At 42.7% G+C, this 16,272-nt stretch overlaps 1 long non-coding RNA gene across 6 annotated transcripts in view; it reads right to left on the bottom strand.

Moving 5' to 3' along the window:
* Positions 1 to 16,272, bottom strand: part of LOC127697187 (uncharacterized) — a 62,441-nt gene that overhangs the window by 26,551 nt on the left and 19,618 nt on the right. For 5 of the 6 annotated variants that reach the window (XR_007980421.1, XR_007980420.1, XR_007980417.1 and 2 more), the window contains one exon: positions 4,172 to 4,506. This is a non-coding gene — a long non-coding RNA (uncharacterized LOC127697187). The remainder of the gene's footprint in view (positions 1 to 4,171; positions 4,507 to 16,272) is intronic. The other variant, XR_007980419.1, reaches the window with a different exon arrangement.

Raw genomic sequence — 16,272 nt, forward strand, 5'->3', positions numbered from 1 at the left:
TTACAACTCTGTGTTCCCAAAAGTTATTAGCTTTTTTCACTACAGTGTGTGTGTGTGTGTGTTGCTATGTGATTGAACCTACAGCTTTGTACATCTTGGGCAGTACTTAACCAGTAGCTAGTACCTACTGTCTTAGTTGAGTTTTATTGCTGGTAAGAGACACCATGAGCAGGGCAACTCTTATAAAGGCAAACATTTAATTGGGGCTGGCTTACAGGTTCAAGAGGTTCAATCCATCACCATCATGGGAAGAAGCATGGCAGCATGCAGGCAGACTTGGTGCTAGAGGAGCTGACAGTTCTACATCTTGATCTGAAGGTAGCCAGCGGACTGTCTTCCATAGGCAGCAAGGAAGAGACTCTGGATCACACTGGCCAGACTTGAGCATATACATGAGACCTCAAAGCCTTTCCTCCACAGTGACACACTTCCCCTAACAAGGCCATATCTCGTCCAATAAGGCCACACCTCCTCTCCTAATAGTGTCACTTCCTATGGGCCAATCATATTCAAACCACCACAGCTACTTTGCTGCTATTTTGTTTGTGTGTTTGTTTGTTTTTCTGTTTAACTTCTGTTATAGTGTTCTCTATTTCAATAACAAAATATTCATCTCTACACAGTGCTGACAAGTCATAAAACAGATAAGTACTTGTGGGCTTTCTTCACAAATCCTGAGTTTGGAGCTGATAGGGTCTAATATATTAATCAACTATTCTGTCTCTTTAAAAATTTTCTAGAATGTCTTTTAAAATATGAGTTGGCTGAAATAATTTATCATATCCCAGCATAAATTAGCCCCTTAGGAATATTTAATCTAAGTCACAATGTGGATGAAAAGGAGCACTAAGTATGTTCCCCAAGCATGGCTCTCAATATGAATACTCACTAAGAGTGGAGGTAACTGTACACACAGCACTGAAAATACGCAGCAGACATAGGGTCCAGCCCACCACGGAGAACCTGGAAATACCAGGTTCTGCTCCCACAGGCAGCCTTGTTCTGGAGAAAACATTGTGCATAGTGTTTCATTTTATCACACGTCGATACCCTCTGAACAACACAACAATAGACAATTAAATAAGGAGTCAGATAAATGGCAAGGAACTAAGTTGTGAGAAATAAACCACAAAGTTCTCAACTCTGCTGTGACAATGATAAGCACGTGCCTTGCCCGGTCACGGAGGGGAGCTGGGTCTCTAGTAAGCGCTTTCCTGTCTGAATAAAGACTGATTTCAACATCAGTTTATTATAATATTTGTTTTGGAGTGTGTGTGTGTGTGTGTGTGTGTGTATGCATGTATGTGTGTGTGTGTGTGTGTGTGTGTGTATGCATGTATGTGTGTGTATGTGTGTGTATGTGTGTGTGTTCAGACAAGGTCTCTATATATAATACAGCATGAAACTCAAACTTGTACTTCTCCTGCCTCAGCCTCTGAACTGCTAGGATTACAGGCATGTGCCACCACTCCTGGCTTCAGGTTTGAATTTAACAGCATTTAAGAAAAAACATTCATATGAAAATTTACTCCAAATTTGAATTTCAGTACTCTTAATTTACTCAAAATTTACTCTCCAACCCCTAAGTTACAGTTTCTGAGGGTCAGAAATCTTGATACACCATAACTGAGAAGTTTTAACACTCTTGGTACCAGTAAATCTCTTAACAGGTTTATGCCCTTAACAGTTGCTGTAGTTGAAGATAGCATGGGATTCCCCCATTGTCCTTAACTGGTTTTTACAGGAAAGCACATGAGTTTGCACTGGAAAATGTGTGGAAAGTGGGTAATATCTCTGATACTGAATCAGGAAGACTTTTACATGAAGAACGGCTTGCATTGTGAAATTCTGAGGCCAATTATAATTGTTTAAGTTTGGGGATAGAAGAGTTGAGCATGTATTTAGCTTAAGCCTTCCAACTTTACAGATAGCATTTGAGGGCCCGAGAAATGAAATTCGATGTAATACTTTGGGGTATTTGCATTAAGAGTCATTATCTTTATAATACCTCTTCATGGGAAGATTATTACAGTGTAATATCTGTAAGCTCTCTCTGGACTTTCCAGGCTTACTGTGAACAACAAGACAATAGGCCAGCAGTGGACAAACAGGATGTCCAATTCTCAGCCACCCTGGAGTTGTGAATATGAATACAACAGGCAACACTGAGATTAATACCATAACCACCACTGTGCTGCCCACTTGTGGGGTGCTGGGCTACTGGAGTGTCTGAAGACAGTTTCTTCTGAGCCTCAGAGATTTTGGAAAAGACATGGAAGGTTTTGAGCAGCACACTTAACCTTGCTAAGGACCCTTTCTTCTGTATGATGTAACTGATGAGACCAACCTTGCAGGATTATATGTATTCTGGCTCTTATAGACTTCCTGGTATTTTGTCTCCTTCCCAGAGTTATAGATACAGGCCCTGTGATGTCCATGTATCAGATAGAGCTGGGCGACCCAGGAGCTGTTGGTCTCTGCGTTGGGTACAGTTGTGGTTTTCTGTGATGGTTTCCATTTGCTATAAAAGGACTTTATTTTCATGAGGGGGCAGAAGCTGCACTTATCTGTGGGTATAAGGACAAGAACTAGAGTGTCGTAAAGGATTGTGATGGTCTAGCAAAGTTGCAATTGGAGACTTTTTTTCCTAAGGCCCATGACCTCACTAGCCCTTGGTACTTGGCTTCATTTCCAGCACCTGGCATATTTCTCTCCTGTTAAGTGGGTCTTAAATCCAATTAGGCAGCTATTGGTTACAGCTGATGGGTGAGTAGCACCTTTATGTAGCTCTTGTCATGCTGGTAATTGTCATAGTTCTCAGTGTCTCAGACTCGCTTCCCTGCTTTGAAATCATGAAAGTTAGCACATAGGAAAAAGGCTTCCAAGTCAGATCCAGCTCAAACCTCCCAGAGTTCTGTGTTCTCAGTGTGCAGTGTCTCCAACAATAGAGGCCCACACTAAACTCCTGAGAGGCAACCAGTTGCTACATTGACTATATATTATGTTTGGCGACACTATAGATTCCACTAGTAAAAACGATTGTGAAAAATAATCTTAATATTGATACAGTTGTTTGGGTAATTCTCAGTTAGAGCCTCACTCATTTTTCTCTTAACAAATCTTTATTTGCTCTGCTTAAGAAATTATACAGTTGCTGGGCGGTGGTGGCACACGCCTTTAATCCCAGCACTTAGGAAGCAGAGCCAGATGGATTTCTGAGTTCGAGGCCAGCCTGGTCTACAAGTGAGTTCCAGGACAGCCAGGGCTACACAGAGAAACCCTGTATTGAAAAACCAAAAAAAAAAGGGGGGGTGGTTAGCCAGGCAATAGTGGTGAATATCTGTAATCCCAACACTCTGGGAGGCAGAGGCAGGCAGATTTCTGAGTTCAAGGCCAGCCTGGTCTACAGAGTGAGTTCCAGGACAGCCAGGGCTATACAGAGAAATCCTGTTTTTTTAAAAAACCAAATCCAAAAAACCAAAAAAGAAAAAAGAAAAGAAATTTTACAGTTTATCTTACATCCAGTTGCAAAATAAGTATGGGTATCACTATCCTAACATGTGATATGCATCACAAGACAGGATAGAAATTAAAAATTGATGAAATAGGAAATTGGTGGAGAAATTCTACTATTTTCTTCCCTAGATCTATGGCTCATTTACGGTATCCCTTAGGATTTACATTCCCTAGTCTGAAGGCCAACTGGTCTATATTGAAAGTGATCACTCTGTGCTCTTCCTCTGACCTACTAAGTGGCATTGACAGAACTGTTTCCAAGTGCGAGACTTGTTCTGGATTCCAAGGGTTCAGTGTTTAGTAAGTGAGTGATCTCTCACTGAGGCGCCAGCATCACCCCTTGTCATTCCCAGGCTCTATGGGTATAAAGGTTCATGACCTTTTTCTCTGCCAGTAGGAGCAGAGCTACAGCTACAGTTCAAGGCTCTATCCAAGGCCAAATGTATAATGTCAGTATATCAAGGTTTAGAGAAAAGTCTAGAGGAATCCAAACAATGAAGTCAAGAGGCTAAATGAATTTACAGACTTAAACACAACACTGCTGTTGGGAAGGCCATGTGGTAAACCAAGGAGAGGACAGTGCTTAAAGGACTTGTGTGGGTTGCCTGGGTTTCATTCCTATGGGTCATGTGACATTCTATAAACATTCACCCACCCAATCTTTTGGTTGCTTCTTCAGAGAACAAGGCTAAAATCTATTTTTGCTATCACAGTGAAGTTCTCATCATTGCTAATGGTTCCATCGAACTCCAGGCTGAATCAAAGCTCTGTCAATCACTGAGGCACCTGGGGATCTTCAGTCTTACCAGCGGGAGAGTGGAATTTTACCCCTGCTGACTTTTCTAGTACATGCAGATTTCTCCTTTCCCGAATCTGACAACTGTTCACTTTCGATCTGTCATTTCTTCACTCCCACAAGACTCAGGAGAAGTGACTTCAGTTTGGCTTTGCCTTTTGGCATTTGATTTCCTTTAGCCTTCTTTCTCTCATCTGTAATATGGAGAGAATGATATTTACTTATGGAATTATGGTGAATGTTAAAGGAGGTGATTTATGTAAAATATGTGCCACAGTTAGGATGCAGCAAAAATTGAATAAATTATTATCACTCAACTTAAATGGCAAACGCAGGCGAGCTCACTTAACATTTAGCAAATGCAAATGAAGATTCACACAGCCATTTAGAGTTATATTTTTAAGTATTTAGGGTGAAATGGCAAGACAGTGCCCTAAAACTCTCCACTAACAACAACAAAAGTTTTAGGGCAGGGATGTACTAGAACAATGAGTTAGGGCAGGATCTAGCTTGGTAGTAGATCGCATTTCTCTTGATGAATCTCGAGACTCAGTTGAGAATGAAAAATGTTCTGTCTGGCAGAAGGAAAGTTTTGGTTCTGTGTGAGACTGTCTAGATTTAAGACTGTTTCTCCAAATAAGACTAAACATTTACAAGACATGAAAATAAATGGAGAAGCTGTTATTAGTATGCTCATGAAGTAATGAGTGTAGTTTCTGTCTCTGGAGCTCTGATCTAGGCTTTGAAATTATATGACACAAACCTTAAGCTAATATTTAATAACAATTAACTTATTCTTGTCATACACAATATAGACAAAGAGCCACAATCAGTCATGCAATGAATCAGGATGTACTGGATGGCATTTCTTGGACCTGAATTGTATGAGGATGATGTGACGATTTCAGCATGCTTCAGCCGACGGTGACTTACCTTCAGAATGGGCTTATAACCCATATGGCTCAGCTGTTAACAGCCCTGGCTGCTCTTGCAGAGGACCAGGACTTGATCTCTAGCAACATGAGGGCATGGTGACCCATCTGTAACCCAGTCTCAGATCTGATGCCCTCTCTAGCTTCATGGGCACCAAGCACATGTGTATAGGCATGGATACAAACAAACCACTCACACACATAAATTAAAAAAAAAAAAGAAACTGTAATATAATAAATGTCTGTTGTTTTAAGTTTAAATATATACATAAACAGCAATATTCTTAGGACTCATCACTGAAATACATGAACCCAAGCCGACTCTCAGAGATGTGAAGACTAGTCAGAATCCTAAAACAGTATTCTGTGTAGTCCTATTTAGAGATCAGCAATTCTCAAAGTGGCTAAGAAGAAGTAGCACATTCCTCCTTCCTGCAGAGCTCCTGGGTCTAATCATCAGGGGAAAGGTTAGGTGCAACTTCAGGACTGGACTAAACTCTAAACTCATGGCTAAACTCTTCAAGAGAACTGCCCTTAACCCTCAACATCTAGGCATTTTCTAGAGTCTGCATGGAACCTGGTTGGCACATGTGTTCTGTAAGGGTGACATTCATGTTATCAGGCCAGTGCTTTGATCCTATTCTGTTGAGATTCCTTGGAATTTACAGAAAGACCATGTGTTTCATCTTAAGATTCTAGTTACTCAACTAAGTAATTTATGTTTTGACCTTCATTACTATCTGTTTGTTTGGGTTCTAGAGATTAAGAGTGCATATTGTATTTCTAGAAGACCCAACATCAGTTCCCAACTGCCTTAACTCCAGTTCCAAGGGGTCCAAAGGCCTTTTTCTGGCCTCTATTAACATCTATAAATAATACTTGATTGTGATCATATATACAATTGATTGTGATCATATATGCAATTGGAGAGTTATTTGTCTAGCACAGTTATCCAGTGCAAACAGATAAGACTCATTCTTGTTTTTGCTTGTTCCAGATGGGCCTGCAGGTGTCCTTGCCACATACTTTATTCTTTAACTTCAAGATGACTGTGAGACTGTATCTCCTAGGACAGTCAGAAGCTACACCCATGCTCTCCTCAACCTGACTGCCAAAGCATAAGTTGAACAAGCACAGAAACAGCAGACATGCTAACATAGACAGGGGAAGCCACAGGCCTCAGCCCCATGCAAAGAACTACAGGTAACCAAGGATGCTGAGAGCAGGAGAAATAGTCTTCCACAGGGAAGAGCACAGGGATTTATTGTCAGGTGTCAAGCATGCATACATACATACATACATACATACAAGCAACATTATACAGACTGAGTAGGTGTTTATGTATTTATATATTTATGTTTCTGCTGTGAAGCCATATACTTCTGAACAGAAAAATAAAATTGAATATATACCGATAAACACTGGCTTTTAAAAGATGGTTATTAACTAACTTCCTTTCCCATTTTTTTTGTAAGTCATGGGTTTAGGGCAGTTATTTCGCTGTTTTTTCAAATGTGTAACATGGTATTGCTGAGTCACTATCTGGTAGTTTTCTGATAAAGAACTTTCCTTTTAAAGTCTCACTGACCTTCACTGTATGCAGTCTTCAATGAGCTTTAGCAATAACAATATTCAATGGCTTATCATCATTTAATTTTATAACTGTGGTGGTTTGAATAAGAATCACTCCCATAGGCTTATATGTTTGAACTCTTACTCACCAGGAAGTGGAACTATTTTAAAGGATTAGAAGGATTAAGAGGTTTGGAGTTGTTAGAGGAAGTGTGTCACTGGGGATGGGATTTGCGGTTTCAGAAGCCCATGTAAAATCCAGAAAGTCAGTCAGTCTGTCTGTCCGTCTGTCTGTCTGCCTCTCCCCGCCCCACCCCGCCTATGGATCAGGAAATAGAACTCTTAGCTACTTCTCCAGTACTCTGTCTGCCTGCGTGCCACCACGGTGACAATAAACTAATCTCTGAAATAGTAAGTAAGCCCACAATTAATTAAATGCTTTCTTTTATAAGAACTGCCTTGGACATGGTTCTCTTCACAGCAATAGAACAGTGACTAAGGCAATAATAACCAAGGCAGAAGATGAAATAACTGTTGACTTTAGAGTTTAATGGTTGTTAAACTCTCTTTATTGTTCTAGAAGAGCATCTGAAAGGAGCTCTCTCACCATCTTTATCCCCTTATGTATCCCCACCTACATCCTTCCGAACAAGCCCAGACTGAGCCGTTTAGCCACTTGCCAGCTATGAAACACTGGTCCTCAATTTCTTCAACTTTGTGTGAAGATTTGGATTTCATGGTGGTGAAAGTCTCTTCCTTGGCTATATTCTATAAAGACCTCATCTCTTTTTTGATATTTCTAAATGTCAATTCTTAAGCAAAACTTATGAAAAATCAACTCTACAACAATAGCTATAAAGAATCAGCTGAAAAATACAGTGTAGTTCAAGATGATTCCGGATCACCTTCCAAGAATCCTTATTTACATCCTTTCAGAGAATCAGCCTTCTTCAGTCTTGGCTTCTTTTCACCTTCCACTCTGAGAGATGTGGTTCTCTGCCCCCTGTGTTTCTTGGTTGAGAGAAGTTCACTGCAGACTGTGGACACTAACAACCGTAACCAGTGTGTCCAGGCTCACTGTAATTATGAAGGGCAGAGCGTATCATTCTGGCCCATCTAGATGTAATTGTTGTCTTTGAATTAAGTATCTTCTGCCTTTAATCCTGGCACTCAGGAGACAGAGGCAGGTAGATTTCTATGAATGCCAGGCTATATAGTGAGTTCCAGGCCAGCCAGGATTAAACAGTGGAACACTGTCTCAAATAAATTAATTAATACACAAATAATTAATTCTAATTGCTTTAAATAAAATTGCTTATAAATTTTTAAACGATTTTATTTATTTTATGTATATGAGTATACTGTAGCTGTACACCCCTGAAGAGGGCATCGGATCTCATTACAGATGGTTGTCAACCACCATGTCATTTCTAGGATCTGAACTCAGGACCTCTAAAAGAGCAATCAGTGCTCTTAACTGTTGAGCCATCTCTCTAGGCTCCTGTTTGTTAATTAATTAATGTATAATGTGGTGGTTAGAATAAGAAGGGTCCCCATAGCTTATATATTTAAATGTTTAGGGAGGGACACTGTTTGAAAGGATTAGGAAGTATGGCCTTGTTGGAGAAAGTGTGTCACTTGGGGTCACCTTTGAGGTCTCAAAAGTCCAAGTCAGGTTCAGAGGCTGTCTCTCCTTCCTGTGGGTCTGGATGCAGAACTCTCAGCTTTTTCTCTAGCACCTGTCCACCATCTTGCTTCCCACTGTGATGATAATGGACTTAATCTCTGAAACTATAAGCAAGCCCCATTTAAATGTTTTCCTTTATATGAGTAGCCGTGGTCATGGAGTCTATTCACAGCAATAGAACAATGACAAAGATACATACAATAATAAATACATAGATATCTACTACCTCTGAAAACATGTCTGTGTGAATTTCACTCTAGTTTGATGTCTTACTTATAAGACATCACATGCTCACCACCTATACACTTTATTTGGCCAATAGAGATATCACTGCCAAAAATTTCCTCAGGAACAGCTGGTGCTACTGTTGCGATGCAGCCAGCAGAAAGAGTACCAGCAACAATGCTGGCATGGGGTGTGTGTAACAGGCTGGACTTAATTTGTTATGTAACCAAGAATGAATGACTTTAAACTTCTTATCCTCCCACCAGGCGGTGGTGGGGGCACACGCCTGTAATCCCAGCACTCTGGGAGGCAGAGGCAGGTGGATTTCTGAGTTCAAGGTCAGCCTGGTCTACAGAATGAGTTCCAGGATAGCCAGGGCTACACAGAGAAACCCTGTCTCGGAAAAAAACAAATCCAAAAAAAAAAAAAAAAAAAAAAAAAAAAAACCTTCTTATCCTCCTGCTTGTACCCATCAAGGGCTGAGGTTTCAGATATATGGCACCAAACCCAGTTGAGATCCTAGAAGTATCAGCTACCTATTCCCCCCAGGTTCTTGCTAGATTAACACCAAAATATCTATGTTCCAGGAAATCAGGATGGATGGTCATCCCATCAAAAATATTAGTGCAATCATTTTCTGTTGTGCTTTTTACATTTATCCATTTGTGTGTGTGTGTGTGTGCGCGCGCGCGCATATATGGTGTGTATCTGGAGGTCCAAGAACTACCCTTTGGAATTGGCTCTTTCCTTCCAACTTTGCAGGTCACAGGGATCAAACTCAGGTTGTCAGTCTCATCAGCAAGTACCTTTACCCCCTGTCTGATGCTGGACAACCAGCCAGCTCCCCAGAGCCAGTGAAATCATGATCTAGAAAAAGAACCTACAACTACTACTTTACTAAACCAGTGTAATCCCTAACCACAGCTCAGACATTTGTGCTTATGCCTAGAGGTAAGTGTAGTCCTCACCCCTCTTTGAAACTGTTGCAATCTTCTCTTTGCAACAGATGGGCACCATTACAGAAAAACACAACCAATCAAAGCAGCGCAGAGCTGTAGAACCCAGTCCCAATGGATGTACCTGCAATAACTCCCATACCTTAGCCTCAGGGAGTCATTTCAGAAGACAGGGTGGAAAGATTGTAAATGTTAGAGGATCTGGAAATTTTCTGTGAGACTGTATCTCCTAGGACAGTCGGAAGCGACTCCCATGAAGTCTCCTCAACCTGGCTGCCTAAGCATGAGTTGAACAAGCACAGAAACAGCAGACATGCTAACATAGACGGGGAAGCCACAGGCCTCAGCCCCACGCAAAGAACTACAGGTGACCAAGGATGCTGAGAGCAGGAGAAATAGTCTTCCCCAGGGAAGAGCACAGGGATTTATTGTCAGGTGTCAAGCAGCCCTGAAAACATGCATACATACATATATACATACATACATACATGTAACATTGTACAGACTGAGCAGATACTTGGTATTTAGGAATTTGTACATATTTATAAATGTATACACACATATGTATATATGTATATGTATTCACACATACACACATATATTACCTTACATTAATTACAACAATTAATGAAAAAGGTGGCCATGAATTTGAAAAAAAAGTAAGGAGCGGTAAATGGGAGAGTTTGGAAGGAAGGGGGAGGGGGCATGATTATAATCTCAAAAATAAAAGAAATAATTAAAATAATAATAAACATACCTTCTTGTTGGCTCTTCCAACTGAACTGCTATCTGTCTCAGTAGGAACTGAATTGCTATCATTTCCACCCTGAGGTAAAAATCAGATAAACCTTGTCCTGGCCACCAGGGAATTCTTTAATTCCAGTCTCTCTAATTAATTTCTGAGCTTCATAATCTTGAAGTCCTTACGGCTCTAGACAAACACACAGAAGCCATGCCTATTGCCCAACTTTAATATTCTCTCACATGGAAATCTTTATGAAGTACTCGTCCCCGACTCAACTGTTTTAGTGTGTTTTACATCCTCACCTGCATCTGCAAGGAGCTGTTCCTCCTTACATAATCCTGAAGTCCTGAAAATACACCTGATGTGGTGGAACTTGTGATTCTCTGAACTATGCAGAGGAGAATGGTGCTCCCCACCCCACTAACATGTGTGTGGGGGGTGCTGTGTCTCAGTGATGGGAATTGTGTCTCAGTAGTGGGAGCGGTGTCTCAGTGGTGGGCACTGTCTCAGTAGTGAGAGCTGTGTCTCAGTGGTGGGAACTGTCTCAGTGGTGGGAACTGTCTCAGCTGTGGGAGCTGTGTCTCAGTGGTGGGCACTGTCTCAGTAGTGAGAGCTGTGTCTCAGTGGTGGGAACTGTCTCAGTGGTGGGAACTGTCTTAGCTGTGGCAGCTGTGTCTCAGTGGTGGGAACTGTGTCTCAGTGGTGGGTGCTATGTCTCAGTGGTGCAAACTGTCTCAGTGGTAGCAACTGTGTCTCAGTGGTGGGCACTGTCTCAGTGGTAGGCACTGTCTCAGTGGTAGCAACTGTGTCTCAGTGGTGGGCACTGTCTCACTGGTGGGCACTGTCTCAGTGGTGGGCACTGTCTCAGTGGTAGGCACTGTCTCAATGGTGGGCACTGTCTCAGTTGTAGGCACTGTTTCAGTGGTGGGCACTGTCTCAGTGGTGGGCACTGTGTCTCAGTGGTGGGCACTGTCTCAGTGGTGGGCACTGTCTCAGTGGTGGGCACTGTCTCAGTGGTGGGCACTGCGTCTCAGTGGGGGGGTATGAGTACGACACAAGGAATCAACATCCAGCACCTCAAAGTAAAGTAAATGAACACTTCCAAAGATCTTACTGCTTTTACTTCCCGTTCTGAAGTCAGGCATGCCACGTCACAGAAAATACAGCAGGGGCTCTCTGCCTCCCTATCTTCAGCTCAGCAAACAGCACTTGACTGACGCTTAGTGAGTACATGCGTATCATTCACCGAGTGAACAAATGTTTACATAAATAAACAGATGACGCAGAAGGTGTGGAGCTGGGAAGAGCAGAGTTCTAGCCCTGCTCTCTGCCCCGGCTCTGCCCTTCCCCTGCCAGGCAGCCTCCAGCGGCTGCTTCTCTGAACCTCATCATACCCTCTCAGTGCTGTGACCGTTGAATGAGAGAAGGTAGCACACAGTAGGTACTCAGTAAGGAGTGGCTATGTGGAGAGTTCCCTCATGATAGAAATTACAAAGTGAAAGTGGGGGGGGGGATTCTACATTACCTCTAAGTGTAGGGGAGAACCGAAAAGTTTCAAGGTTTTAAATTTCTTCAGTCTGATAAAAATCACATTCTTAGAAAGCATATTTTAAATTTTTACTTGGGTTTTCTGTCTATATTTCAGATAAGCAGAGATCCTCAATTATCATTTCACATTGATTATGTTAATGCTTTTAATTATTTTTATTGTGCATGTGCATATGTCAGTGTGTGTGTGTGTATGTGTGTATGTGTGTATGCACACAAGTGTGTGTGTGCCCACTCACAGGAGCCAGGGCACAAGTGAGAAGATCAGTTCTTTCCCTCTACCACGTGGGACCTGGAATGAACTTGGGCTTGGTAGCAAGTGCCTTTGCCCACAGAGCTATCTCAAGTGTGGGATTTCAAATGAGTAAGACCAAGAACCTGTTAACATTGATAATTTCAGTGATCTTTTAACTTACAAATATTTATTTATGTATATGTATGCTGTGTGGTGTGTGCTCATGTGTGTGTGTGTGTGTGTGTGTGTGCACCCGTGTGCCCGTGTGCCCGTGTGCCCGTGTGCCCGTGTGTGTGTGTGTGTGTGTGTGTGTGCCCGTGTGCCGGTGTGTGTGTGTCTACATGTTTGTCTATTAGGACAAGGCTGGCCCATGACTTGGTATGGGGGTCAGAGGTTTAAAGAGATGGCTCAGCAGTCAAGAGCACATTCTCCTCTTGCAGGACATTCAGTTCCCAGCAACTACATAGGGCTGAACTGCCTGGAACTCCAGCTTCAGGGAACCCAGCACCTCTGTCCTCTGCAGACACTCACAGGCACAAATACATACCTGCATACAGACCAACACACATACACGGAATTAAAGATAATAAAAATGAATATTTTTAAAGGAAGTGAGGTGATTTCAAGGGTAAATGTGATCAGAAAGTGTGATGAAGAAACACTAGCTACAGGCTTGGAGGGTGAGGTAGGATCGGGCAAGCATGGAAGACGTGGACAGCAAGTGACATTTGATCAGAGACCTGAGTAGGTCTGGAATTGGAACTGAATGAAAGAGGCCCACGGTGAAGGAATGAGTTCAAAAGGAAAGAGGCAGAAGAAAGGCCAGTGTGCCTGCAGGTGAATGAGAGAAGGTAGAACCTATTACCTCCTCCCCTGGTGATCTCTCAGGTACTACGTCAGTGGAGGATAGAGGTGGAAACTCCTGTTCTCATGAAGTTCGCATCTCAGTGAGGAGGAAAGGCGAAACACTAAGCAATGCCTGCTACGTCAGCCATGATTCCACTGGGAGCAGCAGCAAGGGATATTTGTCAATAGCTAGAGATACTTCTGGCTCTCCCAACTTGAAGATGGATATTCGATAGATAGTGATGTCTCTAAAGATCCTACATTGTGCAGGACACAGCTCAGCAACAAAGAACTATCTCCAAATGTCTAGAGCCAAAATTGAGGAACCTTGTATGAGATGGTGACAAGAATTTCAGAGAGGGCGGGGGGGGGGGGGGTGAAATAATAAAGAGTCCTGAGAGGCAGGGAGGAAGAACTTACAAGGCAGATGGAAACCAGACAAAGCTATGGATAAGCCTGGCTGTGGTGACCACAGCGGTGAGTCGTCTCTAACCTAACCGCAGCACTTGAGAAGCTAAGGCAAGAGCATGGTAAGTTTGAAGCCAGAACCACATAGAGAGGCCTGACACAAAACCTGGAAATGGGAAAACAAGGGGGTAAGGGGCACCTTCAGCGAGAGCAGCATGGGGCAGGGGCGCGGTGACTAACCTTGGTTGTCAACACAATTGGATCTAGATTCAACTAAGAGCAGATTCCCTAGAGTGAGTGGCACCTTCTAGCTCTGGCCCAATAGATGGAGGTTTCAGAGAAAAGTGTTGCCTTTTGCCTGCTGGTCTTCACTTCTTGCTTACAAGGCATCTACACTGTTGCTTCTCCTGCTGCTGCTAACCTATACCTACATCAGACCAGCTTCTTGCCCTTGCAACACTAACTGAAGAGCAATGGCTCTCCAAGAATCCTCCAGCCCTTTCTGGCTTATCTACCCTCAAGGATGAAGCAGTTACCAGGTTTTCAGGCTCCACGCTGTGCAGACGGCCAGGCTGGGATACCCATTATGGACCAAGAATGCTAATCTAATTAATCTCCGGTGTAATATATATTCATTCGATCAGTTCTGTTCTGAGACATAAGAACATTTTTTTGGCCAGCTCAAAGAGAGCAAAGAGACTAATGTTATGGCAGCTGAGCATGCAAACTGGAGAAACTTGCAGGGGTCCAGCCATTTCAAGATCTTGTTTTGCTCGCTACTGTTCGGTTTGTTTGTTTTCTGAGATAACGCCTCAAACTTGCTATTTAGCTAAGGCTGGTCTTGAATTCCTGGTCCTCGGAGCCTGATATAGCTGTCACCTGGGAGCCTCTGCCAGTGTATGACAAATACAGAGGGGGACACTCTCAGCCAACCATTGAACTGAGCACAGAGTCCCCATTGGAGGAGCTAGAGAAAGGACCTAAGGAGCTGGAGGGGTTTGCAGCGCCATGGGAGGAACAACAATTTGAACCACCCAATACCCCAGAGCTCCCAGGAACTAAACCATCAACCGAAAAGTACACATGGAGGGACCCATGGCTCCAGATGCATAGGCAACAGAGGATGGCTTTGTTGGACATCAAAGGGAGGAGAGACTCTTGGTCCTGAGAAGGCTAGATGCAGCAGTGTAGGGGAATGCCACAACAGGGAAGCAGAAGTGGGTGGATTGGGGGGGGTAGGGGATTTTTGGGGGGCAGGGACCAAGAAAAGGGACAACATTTGAAATGAAAATAAAGAATATGTCTTTAAAAAATTGCTGATCCTTGTCCTGCCTCTAGCCGGAAAGTCCTGACATCGCAGTGTATGCCATAGCAGCTGGTACCTGACTCGGTTTCTAAAGGTTTAATCACTTGTAGCTGCTCTTAGGAAAAGAAGTCACAAGGTAACAAGTTCAGAGAAGGAAATTCTCTGACAGTAAGCAGATTGCAAGAGAAAGAGAGGCACTAAGTAACAATCCAGTTGCAGATCTGAGCTGGTGGGAGGTCTGAGCTGCTGGCCACGAAATAGGAAAATTATGGAAGAAGATGGTATGGAGGGAAACAGAAGCTACGCATTCCCCTATTCAATACCTGGAGCTTGAGATACGTGCCAGAAGTCCTGAGGAAGACTAACTGTTCAACAGAATGGACTGAATGTAGAAACCTATCGAAATCAGAGAAAAGATGGCTTCACTGTTGCATCTGCTGCCGCTGCTGACCTATAACTACATCAGAACCCCGATCTCTACATCAGAGGTCTGAGGTAGAGAGGCACCAAGGAAGTATGTGTGAAAGGAAGTCAGGACTGATAGTTACACAGGGCGCACTGGCTGATAGGTTTCAAATGCCAGAAACATATGCTCAAGTATTTTACTAGACATGTCATAACTGCTCATCAGAAGTCTACTTCTGAAATGAAGGGCTAGCACTTAACTTTACATATTTTTGTCTTTCAAAATAGCTCCCAAACTGAAGGATTATCACTGTCATCCCCTGAGAGCGAAGCTAAAACCAAAATATTTAAAGTAATAATATCATGGATCACGGAGATTGCCTAAAGAATCCCATAATGAGGGTTTTTTTAATCCAATCTTAATGCAAACATTAGAGAAGAGGAAGCTAAAGCCTTGTGTATTCAGCCCCTGGGTTCCTGGAAATTCCCACACAGGTCTGTAATTAGCACAGAGTCACACAACCAGTCTGGGACATCCAAACAACAGAACAGTTAATGAGCTGTTTCTTATGTCAGGCTCTCTCCTCTGTCTTATTAAGAAATCCAAATCAGAATAAAAACTAAATTCTTGGGAAATAAAATTCTCAGCTACGGGAGAGAGCCTACCTTTTCTAAACACTATGTATTCACAAAATCCATCCTATGACCAGTCTATAGTTGGAGCAGATGCCTCTATACATAGAGAAGAACAAAGCAATGGCCCAGTAAGAGAAGGACCGTGTCACTGTCCCAGGGACCTGACTTCTGTCCTTGGGATGTAGGAGACAGAAGGAAAGAACCATCAGGCTGTTCTCAGAAACCCATAAGTTGCCTCCTGACCCTCACACACAGGAGTGCACATACTCACACAAAGAAATGGGATAAAAATATTTTATTTTTAAAAAAGCAAAGCTTTGGTGCCACATTCATGATCTTACCACTTTCAAGAAAGAGGCAATGGGGTGGCTCCGGGCAGCCAGGGTCAGGGTAAGACACCCTGTCTCTCTCTTCTATTTTTTATTTTGTAATTTTTTGTTTGTTTTTGTTTTGTTTTTG

This window comes from Apodemus sylvaticus, chromosome 12 (assembly GCF_947179515.1).
Source record: "Apodemus sylvaticus chromosome 12, mApoSyl1.1, whole genome shotgun sequence".
Taxonomy (NCBI): Eukaryota; Metazoa; Chordata; class Mammalia; order Rodentia; family Muridae; genus Apodemus; species Apodemus sylvaticus.